Genomic DNA, 12,623 nt, shown 5'->3' on the forward strand with positions numbered 1-12,623 from the left:
GAGATCTCCTCTGTCGTAGGGAAGTGGTGAGTCGGTTCAGCAGGGCTCCACCAGAGGTGTCGTCTTTGCAGGTCGGCTCAGTGTTACCCTAGTCGGATTCTTAGGTCCAGTGGCGACTTCTGAAGATCCAGTCCCAAAAGCCCTGCTTTTATGCAGCAAACCCCCATTCATTCAGCCTAGTTGTCAATCAAAACACGCTAAGTGGTGAGCGGGGTGGCTCACCACTTGGGCCAATCACACCAGAGTGCGACTTGAGTTGGCAAGGCAACTCAGTCCAGGGTGCCTAAACCCCCTCCCACACCCCCTGTGGTACCCAGACAGAATGGCACCACTTTGGAGTGCCTCTGTACAGAAGCCCGCCAAAAGTGGAACAAAGGGCTCAACCTTTGGTTTAGGAGTCACAGAGACGAACACAGACGCCATATTAAAAACCGAGTTCTGGCAGAAAATACCAACCAATAGATGTATTTAAGATAAATAAACCGGTGGTATGTTAGAGATTAATGAGAAAAAGTATTAACCTCCAACAATGGGACGAATCCCATAGAGTTATATTCGGGGTCGAATATAACAAGTAGTTTCCACTGCCACCAGCCAAAACTCGACGGGGGGGGGCGGGACAGTGCCCTCTCGAATAACAGACCCAGGAGTAAACGATTTACCCCTACTAGTGCGTCCACAATAGAATGGTTTGTACTAGTTCTATTAGTAAATTTAGGTCTAGTAAAGCCAATGGTGACTTTACATGCCCCGGGAGACAGTAGTCAGTCCCCGGGTATGGAGTCTATGGTGGAGGTCGGCTAGGACGCCCCAGTGTTACGGCACGGAGGGTGCATTGTAACACACATAGCAAAACATATGAGACCCTATGGAGTAAAAGACCCCATAGCCCATAGAACACATTGACATTCAAAGGAATTACACACATTCATGTCCAAGAGCGGGAGGAAAAGAGTCTCACTCTTGGCAGGATGGAAAAAAACAAACTCCAGAAATCCAGCAAAGCTGCTGGGGGACTCACTAGGTTAGGAAATTCAGCCTAAACAGAGAATTCTCCCTAACACTCGCCCCCGCCGGACTAAGGGACAGGAGGATTTAATCCACTCCTGGATGAATCTCGTACCTCTAGTCGATGACATACATCCTAGAGAGACCATCAGCATTTTGGTGATGACACCCTGACCTGTGCTCAATGGTGAAATCAAACCCTTGCAGGCAGATTGACCATCTCAGTAGTTTTAGGTTTTCCCCTTTCATTTGCATTAACCATCTCAAGGGTTGGTGGTCAGTCTGAATGACAAAAGTAGAACCATACAAGTATGGCCTAAACTTCTTCAGAGCCCACACGATAGCAAAGCACTCTCTTTCGATTGTTGCCCACCTTGTTTCAGGATCCTTCAGCTTGCGGCTGATGAAGCAAACGGGGTGTTCCCTACCTTTCCCATCCAGTTGACTGAGTACGGCACCTATTCTTACATTTGAAGCATCTGTCTGCACAGTGAAAGTTTGGCGGTAATCAGGAGCTCTGAGTATTGGGGCTTGGCAAAGAACCTTTTTCAGGTTTTCAAAAGCCTGATTGCACTCCTCGTTCCATCTAACCTTTGTAGGAAATTTGGGCGAGGAGATGACATTCAGTGGAGAAGCTATGGTCCCATAGTTCTCTATGAAATTCCTGTAATACCCAGTGAGGCCTAGGAAGGCTCTCACTTGGGTCTGAGTAGTAGGTGTTGTCAAATTTTGCACAGCTTCAATCTTACTGAGCATAGGCCTTATTTCTCCACCTCCTACCTCATGTCCAAGATAGACTACCTTACTCTGTCCAATTTGGCACTTACTCACCTTTATGGTCAGATTGGCTCGTCCAAGAGCCTGCAAAACATCTCTCAGGTGGGTTACATGTTCTTCCCAGGAATTGCTGAACACTGCTATGTCATCCAAGTATGCCATGCAGAAGTCCTCCATCCCATTCAGAACCTGGTTTACCATCCGTTGAAATGAAGCAGGTGCATTTTTCAATTGGAAAGGCATTACCTTAAACTGGTATAAGCCAACGGGGTAGAAAATGCAGTTTTCTCCTTGGCATGGTCTGTCAGGACTATTTGCCAATAGCCTGACGTCAAGTCAAATGTGCTGAGGAACTTGGCTGCGCCAAGTTTATCCACCAACTCATCTGTTCTTGGAAAAGGGTGGGCATCAGTCTTGGTGACTGCGTTAAGAGCTCTATAATCCACACAGAATCTAAGTTATTTAGTTCCGGCCTTTGGTACTAGCACAACTGGGCTAGACCATGGACTAGTAGAGGGCTCTATTACCCCGAGATCAAGCATCTTGCTGACCTCACCTTTGATGTGGGTTTGTACGTTTTCTGACATTCGGTATCCTCTGCTTTTGACAGGCAGACAATCACCAGTGAGTATGTCATGCTGGCCCCAAGGGGTCAAGCCTAGTGAAAGCGAGAACAGGGAGGCAAACTGATTCAACATAGATTTGCACTCTTCTTGTTGCTTGGGTGTCAGATTTGAAGAGAGATTTACTCCTTCAATTTTTTCGTCTAAAGGTAAGCCTCTGAGGAGATCGGAAGAGCTTCACTCTCTTCTTCTTCCTCGGATAATGCTAGAATCAACGCTCCTACATCAGGTCTTGAGACATACACTTTGAGTCGGTTGATGTGGAAGACTGTCGGAGCCTCCTTGGGATTGCCCAAGTCCACCAGATAGTTGACCTCTCCGAGTTTACCCACAACTCTGAAGGGTCCCATCCATTTGTCTTGCAAGGCCCTCTGCCTTGTTGGGATCATAACGAGAATGAACTGGTCTTGAGCGAACTCAACCATGTTAGCCTTTTGATCGTGCCAGTGCTTGACCAATGCTTGTCCAGCTTTCAAGTTATCACTTGCTTCTGTCATCATGTGCGACATTGTCCTCCGGAGACCTATCACGTAGTCAGTCACTCTGACTGGCTTGGGGGAAGGAGCACTCTCCAACCCCTCCTTAATCAGGGCCAATGGACCTCTGACGGGATGACCATAGAGAAGCTTGAAGGGAGAATAACCTACTCCCTCCTGAGGGACTTCTCTATAAGCAAAGAGAAGGCATGGCAGTAGAAGGTCCCACTTTCGTTTAAGGGGTTCTTCTAAAGCACCTATCATGTTCTTCATGGTTCGGTTGAACCGTTCTACCAACCCATTGGTTTGGGGGTGGTAGGCTGTTGAGAACTTGTAAGTAATTCCACAGGTTTTCCACATGGCTTTCGTGTAGTGAGACATAAAGTTTGACCCCCTGTCAGAGATTACTTCCTTAGGACACCCGACCCTGGTAAAAATACCAAGGAGGGCCTTAGCCACAGCCAGAGCTGTAACAGTCCTCATAGGAATTGCCTCAGGATACCTAGTGCATGGTCTACTACAACAAGTATAAACCTGTTGCCTGAGGAGGTTGGAAGATCAAGGGGACCAACAATGTCAATCCCTACTCTCTCAAATGGGACTCCCACGACTGGGAGAGGCACTAAAGGTACCACATTCTTGGAGCCAACCTTACCAGAGGTCTGGCAGGTGTGGCAGCTCCTGCAGTGTTTTTCGACTTCGGCCCCCATCTTTGGCCAATAAAAGTAGAGAGAGAGCCTTTCCTTAGTCTTCTTGAAACTCAAGTGACCAGCCAAAGGAATCTCGTGGGCTAACTGCAAGAACTGTGGTCTGTTCTCTTGGGGTACTACAAGTCGTTTGTAGTCTCCAGGTGCAGACTCGGTCGGTTCACTGTAGAAGAGCCCATCTTCCCAGTGCAACCTGTATTTCCCAGGCTCTTGCCCTTCAGCCTGAGCTTCTGCCTGGTGGTGAAGACCTTCCAGAGTTGGACATTCTCTCTGTCCCTTACTGAAGTCTGCCCTGCTGGGTCCACCTTCTGCCAGTAAAGACTGCAGCTCAGGATGGTCAACAGGATCCAGATCTCCAATGAGTTCCTGGCCTTCCATTAGCTCTTCCTCAGAGTCTAATTCTACCACACAGGGTTGTACCTCCCTCTCAGCCTCAGCTGGATGTGGAGTTATGGGTGTAACTTTGGACAACCGCGGGGAAGTCCTTGTTGGCACGGAGGGTGCGTTGTAACACACATAGCAAAACATATGAGACCCTATGGAGTAAAAGACCCCATAGCCCATAGAACACATTGACATTCAAAGGAATTACACATATTCATGTCCAAGAGCGGGAGGAAAAGAGTCTCACGCTTGGCAGGATGGAAAAAAATAAACTCCAGAAATCCAGCAAAGCTGCTGGGGCACTCACTAGGTTAGGAAATTCAGCCTAAACAGAGATTTCTCCCTAACACTCGCCCCTCCCCCCAGACTAAGGGACAGGAGGATTTAATCCACTCCTGGATGAATCTCATACCTCTAGTCGATGACATACATCCTAGAGAGACCATCGGCATTTTGGTGGTGACACCCTGACCTGTGCTCAATGGTGAAATCAAACCCTTGCAGGCAGATTGACCATCTCAGTAGTTTTGGGTTTTCCCCTTTCATTTGCATTAACCATCTCAAGGGTTGGTGGTCAGTCTGAATGACAAAAGTAGAACCATACAAGTATGGCCCAAACTTCTTCAGAGCCCACACGATAGCAAAGCACTCTCTTTCGATTGTTCCCCACCTTGTTTCAGGATCCTTCAGCTTGCGGCTGATGAAGCAAACGGGGTGCTCCCTACCTTTCCCATCCAGTTGACTGAGTACGGCAGCTATTCCTACATTTGAAGCATCTGTCTGCACAATGGAAGTTTGGTGGTAATCAGGAGCTCTGAGTACTGGGGCTTGGCAAAGAGCCTTTTTCAGGTTTTCAAAAGCCTGATTGCACTCCTCGTTCCATCTAACCTTTTTAGGAAATTTGGGCGAGGAGAAGACATTCAGTGGAGAAGTTATGGTACCATAGTTCTCGATGAAATTCCTGTAATACCCAGTGAGGCCTAGGAAGGCTCTCACTTGGGTCTGAGTAGTAGGTGTTGTCCAATTTTGCACGGCTTCAATCAAACTGAGCAAAGGCCTTATTTTCCGCCTCCTACCTCATGTCCAAGATAGACTACCTTACTCTGTCCAATTTAACACTTACTCGCCTTTATGGTCAGATTGGCTCGTCCAAGAGCCTGCAAAACATCTCTCAGGTGGGTTTCATGTTCTTCCCAGGAATTGCTGAACACTGCTATGTCATCCAAGTATGCCACGCAGAAGTCCTCCATCCCATTCAGAACCTGGTTTACCATCCGTTGAAATGTAGCAGGTGCATTTTTTCAATCCGAAAGGCATTACCTTAAACTGGTATAAGCCAACGGGGGTAGAAAATGCAGTTTTCTCCTTGGCATGGTCTGTCAGGACTATTTGCCAATAGCCTGACGTCAAGTCAAATGTGCTGAGGAACTTGGCTGCGCCAAGCTTATCCACCAACTCATCTGTTCTTGGCAAATGGTGGGCATCAGTCTTGGTGACTGCGTTAAGAGCTCTATAATACACGCAGAATCTAAGTTATTTAGTTCCGGCCTTTGGTACTAACACAACTGGGCTAGACCATGGACTAGTAGAGGGCGCTATTACCCCGAGATCAAGCATCTTGCTGACCTCACCTTTGATGTGGGTTCGTACGTTTTCTGACATTCGGTATCCTCTGCTTTTGACAGGCAGACAATCACCAGTGAGTATGTCATGCTGGCCCCAAGGGGTCAAGCCTGGTGAAAGCGAGAACAGGGAGGCAAACTGGTTCAACATAGATTTGCACTCTTCTTGTTGCTCGGGTGTCAGATTTGAAGAGAGATTTACTCCTTCAATTTTTTCGTCTAAAGGTAAGCCTCTGAGGAGATCGGAAGAGCTTCACTCTCTTCTTCTTCCTCGGATAATGCTAGAATCAACGCTCCTACATCAGGTCTTGAGACATACGCTTTGAGTCGGTTGATGTGGAAGACTGTCGGAGCCTCCTTGGGATTGCCCAAGTCCACCAGATAGTTGACCTCTCCGAGTTTACCCACAACTCTGAAGGGTCCCATCCATTTGTCTTGCAAGGCCCTCTGCCTTGTTGGGATCATAACAGGAATGAACTGGTCTTGAGTGAACTCAACCATGTTAGCCTTTTGATCGTGCCAGTGCTTGACCAATGCTTGTCCAGCTTTCAAGTTATCGCTTGCTTCTGTCATTATGTGCGACATTCTCCTCCGGAGACCTATCACGTAGTCAGTCACTCTGACTGGCTTGGGGGAAGGAGCACTCTCCAACCCCTCCTTAATCAGGGCCAATGGACCTCTGACGGGATGACCATAAAGAAGCTTGATGGGAGCATAACCTACTCCCTCCTGAGGGACTTCTCTATAAGCAAAGAGAAGGCATGGCAGTAGAAGGTCCCACTTTCGTTTAAGGGGTTCTTCTAAAGCACCTATCATGCTCTTCATGGTTCGGTTGAACCGTTCTACCAACCCATTGGTTTGGGGGTGGTAGGCTGTTGAGAACTTGTAAGTAACTCCACAGGTTTTCCACATGGCTTTCATGTAGTGGGACATAAAGTTTGACCCCCTGTCAGAGATTACTTCCTTAGGACACCCGACCCTGGTCAAAATACCAAGGAGGGCCTTAGCCACAGCCGGAGCTGTAACAGTCCTCATAGGAATTGCCTCAGGATACCTAGTAGCATGGTCTACTACAACAAGTATAAACCTGTTGCCTGAGGAGGTTGGAAGATCAAGGGGACCAACAATGTCAATCCCTACTCTCTCAAATGGGACTCCCACGACTCGAAGAGGCACTAAAGGTGCCACATTCTTGGAGCCAACCTTACCAGAGGTCTGGCAGGTGTGGCAGCTCCTGCAGTGTTTTTCGACTTCGGCCCCCATCTTTGGCCAATAAAAGTCGAGAGAGAGCCTTTCCTTAGTCTTCTTGAAACTCAAGTGACCAGCCAAAGGAATCTCGTGGGCTAACTGCAAGAATTGTGGTCTGTTCTCTTGGGGTACTACAAATCGTTTGTAGTCTCCAGGTGCAGACTTGGTCGGTTCACTGTAGAAGAGGCCATCTTCCCAGTGCAACCTGTATTTCCCAGGCTCTTGCCCTTCAGCCTGAGCTTCTGCCTGGTGGCGAAGAACTTCCAGAGTTGGACATTCTCTCTGTCCCTTACTGAAGTCTGCCCTGCTGGGTCCACCTTCTTCCAGTAAAGACTGCAGCTCATGATGGTCAACAGGATCCAGATCTCCAATGAGTTCCTGGCCTTCCATTAGCTCTTCCTCAGAGTCTAATTCTACCACACAGGGATGTACCTCCCTCTCAGCCTCAGCTGGATGTTGAGTTATGGGTGTAACTTTGGACAACCGCGGGAAGTCCTTTTTGGCACGGAGGGTGCGTTGTAACACACATAGCAAAACATATGAGACCCTATGGAGTAAAAGACCCCATAGCCCATAGAACACATTGACATTCAAAGGAATTACACACATTCATGTCCAAGAGCGGGAGGAAAAGAGTCTCACGCTTGGCAGGATGGAAAAAAATAAACTCCAGAAATCCAGCAAAGCTGCTGGGGGACTCACTAGGTTAGGAAATTCAGCCTAAACAGAGAATTCTCCCTAACACTCGCCCCCCCCCAAACTAAGGGGCAGGAGGATTTAATCCACTCCTGGATGAATCTCATACCTCTAGTCGATGACATACATCCTAGAGAGACCATCGGCATTTTGGTGGTGACACCCTGACCTGTGCTCAATGGTGAAATCAAACCCTTGCAGGCAGATTGACCATCTCAGTAGTTTTGGGTTTTCCCCTTTCATTTGCATTAACCATCTCAAGGGTTGGTGGTCAGTCTGAATGACAAAAGTAGAACCAGACAAGTATGGCCTAATCTTCTTCAGAGCCCAAACGATAGCAAAGCACTCTCTTTCGATTGTTGCCCACCTTGTTTCAGGATCCTTCAGCTTGCGGCTGATGAAGCAAACGGGGTGCTCCCTACCTTTCCCATCCAGTTGACTGAGTACGGCAGCTATTCCTACATTTGAAGCATCTGTCTGCACAATGAAAGTTTGGCGATAATCAGGAGCTCTGAGTACTGGGGCTTGGCAAAGAGCCTTTTTCAGGTTTTCAAAAGCCTGATTGCACTCCTCGTTCCATCTAACCTTTTTAGGAAATTTGGGCGAGGAGAAGACATTCAGTGGAGAAGCTATGGTCCCATAGTTCTCGATGAAATTCCTGTAATACCCAGTGAGGCCTAGGAAGGCTCTCACTTGGGTCTGAGTAGTAGGTGTTGTCCAATTTTGCACAGCTTCAATCTTACTGAGCAAAGGCCTTATTTCTCCACCTCCTACCTCATGTCCAAGATACACTACCTTACTCTCTCCAATTTAGCACTTACTCGCCTTTATGGTCAGATTGGCTCGTCCAAGAGCCTGCAAAACATCTCTCAGGTGGGTTTCATGTTCTTCCCAGGAATTGCTGAACACTGCTATGTCATCCAAGTATGCCATGCAGAAGTCCTCCATCCCATTCAGAACCTGGTTTACCATTCGTTGAAATGTAGCAGGTGCATTTTTCAATCCGAAAGGCATTACCTTAAACTGGTATAAGCCAACTGGGGTAGAAAATGCAGTTTTCTCCTTGGCATGGTCTGTCAGGGCTATTTGCCAATAGCCTGACGTCAAGTCAAATGTGCTGAGGAACTTGGCTGTGCCAAGTTTATCCACCAACTCATCTGTTCTTGGCAAAGGGTGGGCATCAGTCTTGGTGACTGCGTTAAGAGCTCTATAATCCACGCAGAATCTAAGTTATTTAGTTCTGGCCTTTGGTACTAACACAACTGGGCTAGACCATGGACTAGTAGAGGGCGCTATTACCCCGAGATCAAGCATCTTGCTGACCTCACCTTTGATGTGGGTTTGTACGTTTTCTGACATTCGGTATCCTTTGCTTTTGACAGGCAGACAATCACCAGTGAGTATGTCATGCTGGCCCCAAGGGGTCAAGCCTGGTGAAAGCGAGAACAGGGAGGCAAACTGATTCAATATAGATTTGCACTCTTCTTGTTGCTCGGGTGTCAGATTTGAAGAGAGATTTACTCCTTCAATTTTTTCGTCTAAAGGTAAGCCTCTGAGGAGATCCGGAAGAGCTTCACTCTCTTCTTCTTCCTCGGATAATGCTAGAATCAACGCTCCTACATCAGGTCTTGAGACATACGCTTTGAGTCGGTTGGTGTGGAAGACTGTCGAAGCCTCCGTGGGATTGCCCAAGTCCACCAGATAGTTCACCTCTCCGAGTTTACCCACAACTCTGAAGGGTCCCATCCATTTGTCTTGCAAGGCCCTCTGCCTTGTTGGGATCATAACGAGAATGAACTGGTCTTGAGCGAACTCAACCATGTTAGCCTTTTGATTGTGCCAGTGCTTGACCAATGCTTGTCCAGCTTTCAAGTTATCGCTTGCTTCTGTCATCATGTGCGACATTCTCCTCCGGAGACCTATCACGTAGTCAGTCACTCTGACTGGCTTGGGGGAAGGAGCACTCTCCAACCCCTCCTTAATCTGGGCCAATGGACCTCTGACGGGATGACCATAGAGAAGCTTGATGTGAGAATAACCTACTCCCTCCTGAGGGACTTCTCTATAAGCAAAGAGAAGGCATGGCAGTAGAAGGTCCCACTTTCGTTTCAGGGGTTCTTCTAAAGCACCTATCATGCTCTTCATGGTTCAGTTGAACCGTTCTACCAACCCATTGGTTTGGGGGTGGTAGGCTGATGAGAACTTGTAAGTAACTCCACAGGTTTTCCACATGGCTTTCATGTAGTGAGACATAAAGTTTGACCCCCTGTCAGAGATTACTTCCTTAGGACACCCGACCCTGGTAAAAATACCAAGGAGGGCCTTGGCCACAGCCGGAGCTGTAACAGTCCTCATAGGAATTGCCTCAGGATACCTAGTAGCATGGTCTACTACAACAAGTATAAACCTGTTGCCTGAGGAGGTTGGAGGATCAAGTGGACCAACAATGTCAATCCCTACTCTCTCAAATGGGACTCCCACGACTGGGAGAGGCACTAAAGGTGCCACATTCTTGGAGCCAACCTTACCAGAGGTCTGGCAGGTGTGGCAGCTCCTGAAGTGTTTTTCTACTTCGGCCCCCATCTTTGGCCAATAAAAGTAGAGCGAGAGCCTTTCCTTAGTCTTCTTGAAACTCAAGTGACCAGCCAAAGGAATCTCGTGGGCTAACTGCAAGAACTGTGGTCTGTTCTCTTGGGGTACTACAAGTCGTTTGTAGTCTGCAGGTGCAGACTCGGTAGGTTCACTGTAGAAGAGGCCATCTTCACGGTGCAACCTGTATTTCCCAGGCTCTTGCCCTTCCTCCTGAGCTTCTGCCTGGTGGCGAAGACCTTCCAGCATTGGACATTCTCTCTGTCCCTTACTGAAGTCTGCCCTGCTGGGTCCACCTTCTGCCAGTAAAGACTGCAGCTCAGGATGGTCAACAGGATCCAGATCTCCAATGAGTTCCTGGCCTTCCATTAGCTCTTCGTCAGAGTCTAATTCTACCACACAGGGTTGTACCTCCCTCTCAGCCTCAGGTGGAGGTGGAGTTACAGGTGTAACTTTGGACAACCGCGGGGAAGTCCTTGTTGGCTGCACTGAAGTGCTGGCTGCTGGTTTTGGTATAGAAGTCTTAGGTTTCCCTTTCGCTTCTGATTTCTTTGAGACAGCTGCCGACAATTCCAGTGGAGCAGGAGTGATTTCTTTCTTCATCATCTACTGGAGAGTACAGCGCATGGTCCTCTCTCTGGCAGTTCTGGTTAGCTCCTGTAACCGTTTACTAGGAGGTCTGGGGGTATGCGATACAACTCCGAGAGTTTTCAAATCGTTGCCCAACAGAACGCGTCCTGGTACCTCACTCTCTATGCTGACAGGTATCTTCACAGTCATGTCGTTACACTGGATGAGAACTGGTAATTGGGGAAGCATCTGCACAGGCCCTCCAGCTAACTTGGTGAGGCGTCTGGGTGCCTTAGCATCATCCTCAGCCTGAAAAAAAGGATGTATCCACCACAGTTATGCTGGCCCCAGTGTCCCTAATGGCAGGAGTCTCCTGACCATTCACCTGGACAATGTCCTTATAATACTCTTTAATATTATCGGGGATAGAATTATAGACATATAAATTCTTTTGTTCCCACAACCCCAGAGATACTAAAGAAACACTGGCTGAGACTCCAATGGGTTCATCAGCCAGCAGTAGAAAGTTTCCACTTGCCATTTGGACTTCCTCCTCTGGAGCGAAGGCTAAGGAGACAAGCTGGACCCCTGAAGGTTTACCCTTACATCTGGGATCTCCTTTCACGTGGTCAGTCGAGCCACAAACAAAGCATTTACCGAATGCTTTCTGGAATGGTGGCTTGTTCTGGCCTCCTTCCGGTTTGGCACCAGAAGACACACTATTCTGCTGCGGTTTTCCTTGTGGCTTACCCTTCTGGTTTTGTTTGGGGCCCTCTTTGGAATTTGAGTTATTTGAATTCTCTTTTGAGTCTTTCTTAGGCTGTTTTCCCTCATCCTTTTTCTGAGTTGCCCCAGAATCCTTATGAGTAGCCCTGTTGGCAACCCACAAGTCAGCAGCCTTAGCTAGCTTCCTGGAATCCAGTTCCTTCGAATCAGCCAAGTGCTGTCTGAGCTCAGGAGAACAGGCATCATAAATAGACTCTAACATAAAAAGATTCTTCATACCCTCATAAGTGTTCACTTTGTAACCCTTAATCCATCCCTCTAAGTTTTTCAACCCTTCACTCACCCAGGTAGCCCAAGGGGTACCATCATGCTTTTTGAGGGTTCTAAACCTCTTAAGATACTGGGAAAGGGTCTTCCCGAATCTAGCTATCAAAGCTAGTTTCACACTTTCCTAATCCGTCTTATCCGCCTCCCCCAAGTCCATTACCACATCAATCGCAACTTGGGGGAGCCTAGAGAACAACCAGGGAAGTAAATCATTCCCGGTGATGTCCTGGAGCCCATGATTGTACTCAGACAGCTTTAACCAATCCAAAACATCCAATCTCGGTTCATACATACCCACTAATTCCTTCGGCATCCGGGTTCTTTTGGGTCTGGAGCTTCTAGAGGAACCAGAGGAGAGAGAAGCATTTTCCATAGACAACTTTTTCATCTCTAACTCGTGATTAAGTTCTATTTCTCTGAGCCTTAACTCAGCTTGCTTCTGCTCAGCCTGGGCATTCATCCGTCTGAACTCGAGCTCTTGGTTTCTTTCAGATTGAGCCAAGAACCGTTTGTATTCTTATTCGAGCTTCATTTTTTCAAGTTCAAAATAAGCAGGGTTACATGTGGGACCTGGTATGGGCCCCGTAGGAACAGCTGGTAAGGCAGACAGAGGAGCAGGGGAGACAGTTTCGTTAGCCTCTCCTTCCTCTTCAGCCTCTTCATCACTATCATCACTTTGATTTAAATAAACACCATTACTGTTATCTACATTTGCTGGAGAGTTTAGTTCCTCTGAACCAGTACCCAGACTTTGGTTTGCCAGCAATCTCGCTATCAGTTCTACCTTCTTGCCTCTTACAGAAAGATTCTCTTGTCTACAGAGGGCTCGTAAACTCTCAGTATTTTCACCTGACAAGGACTCTTGACTGT

This window comes from Ambystoma mexicanum, chromosome 5q (genome assembly GCF_040938575.1).
Source record: "Ambystoma mexicanum isolate Mex_15411 chromosome 5q, UKY_AmexF1_1, whole genome shotgun sequence".
NCBI classification, from domain to species: Eukaryota; Metazoa; Chordata; class Amphibia; order Caudata; family Ambystomatidae; genus Ambystoma; species Ambystoma mexicanum.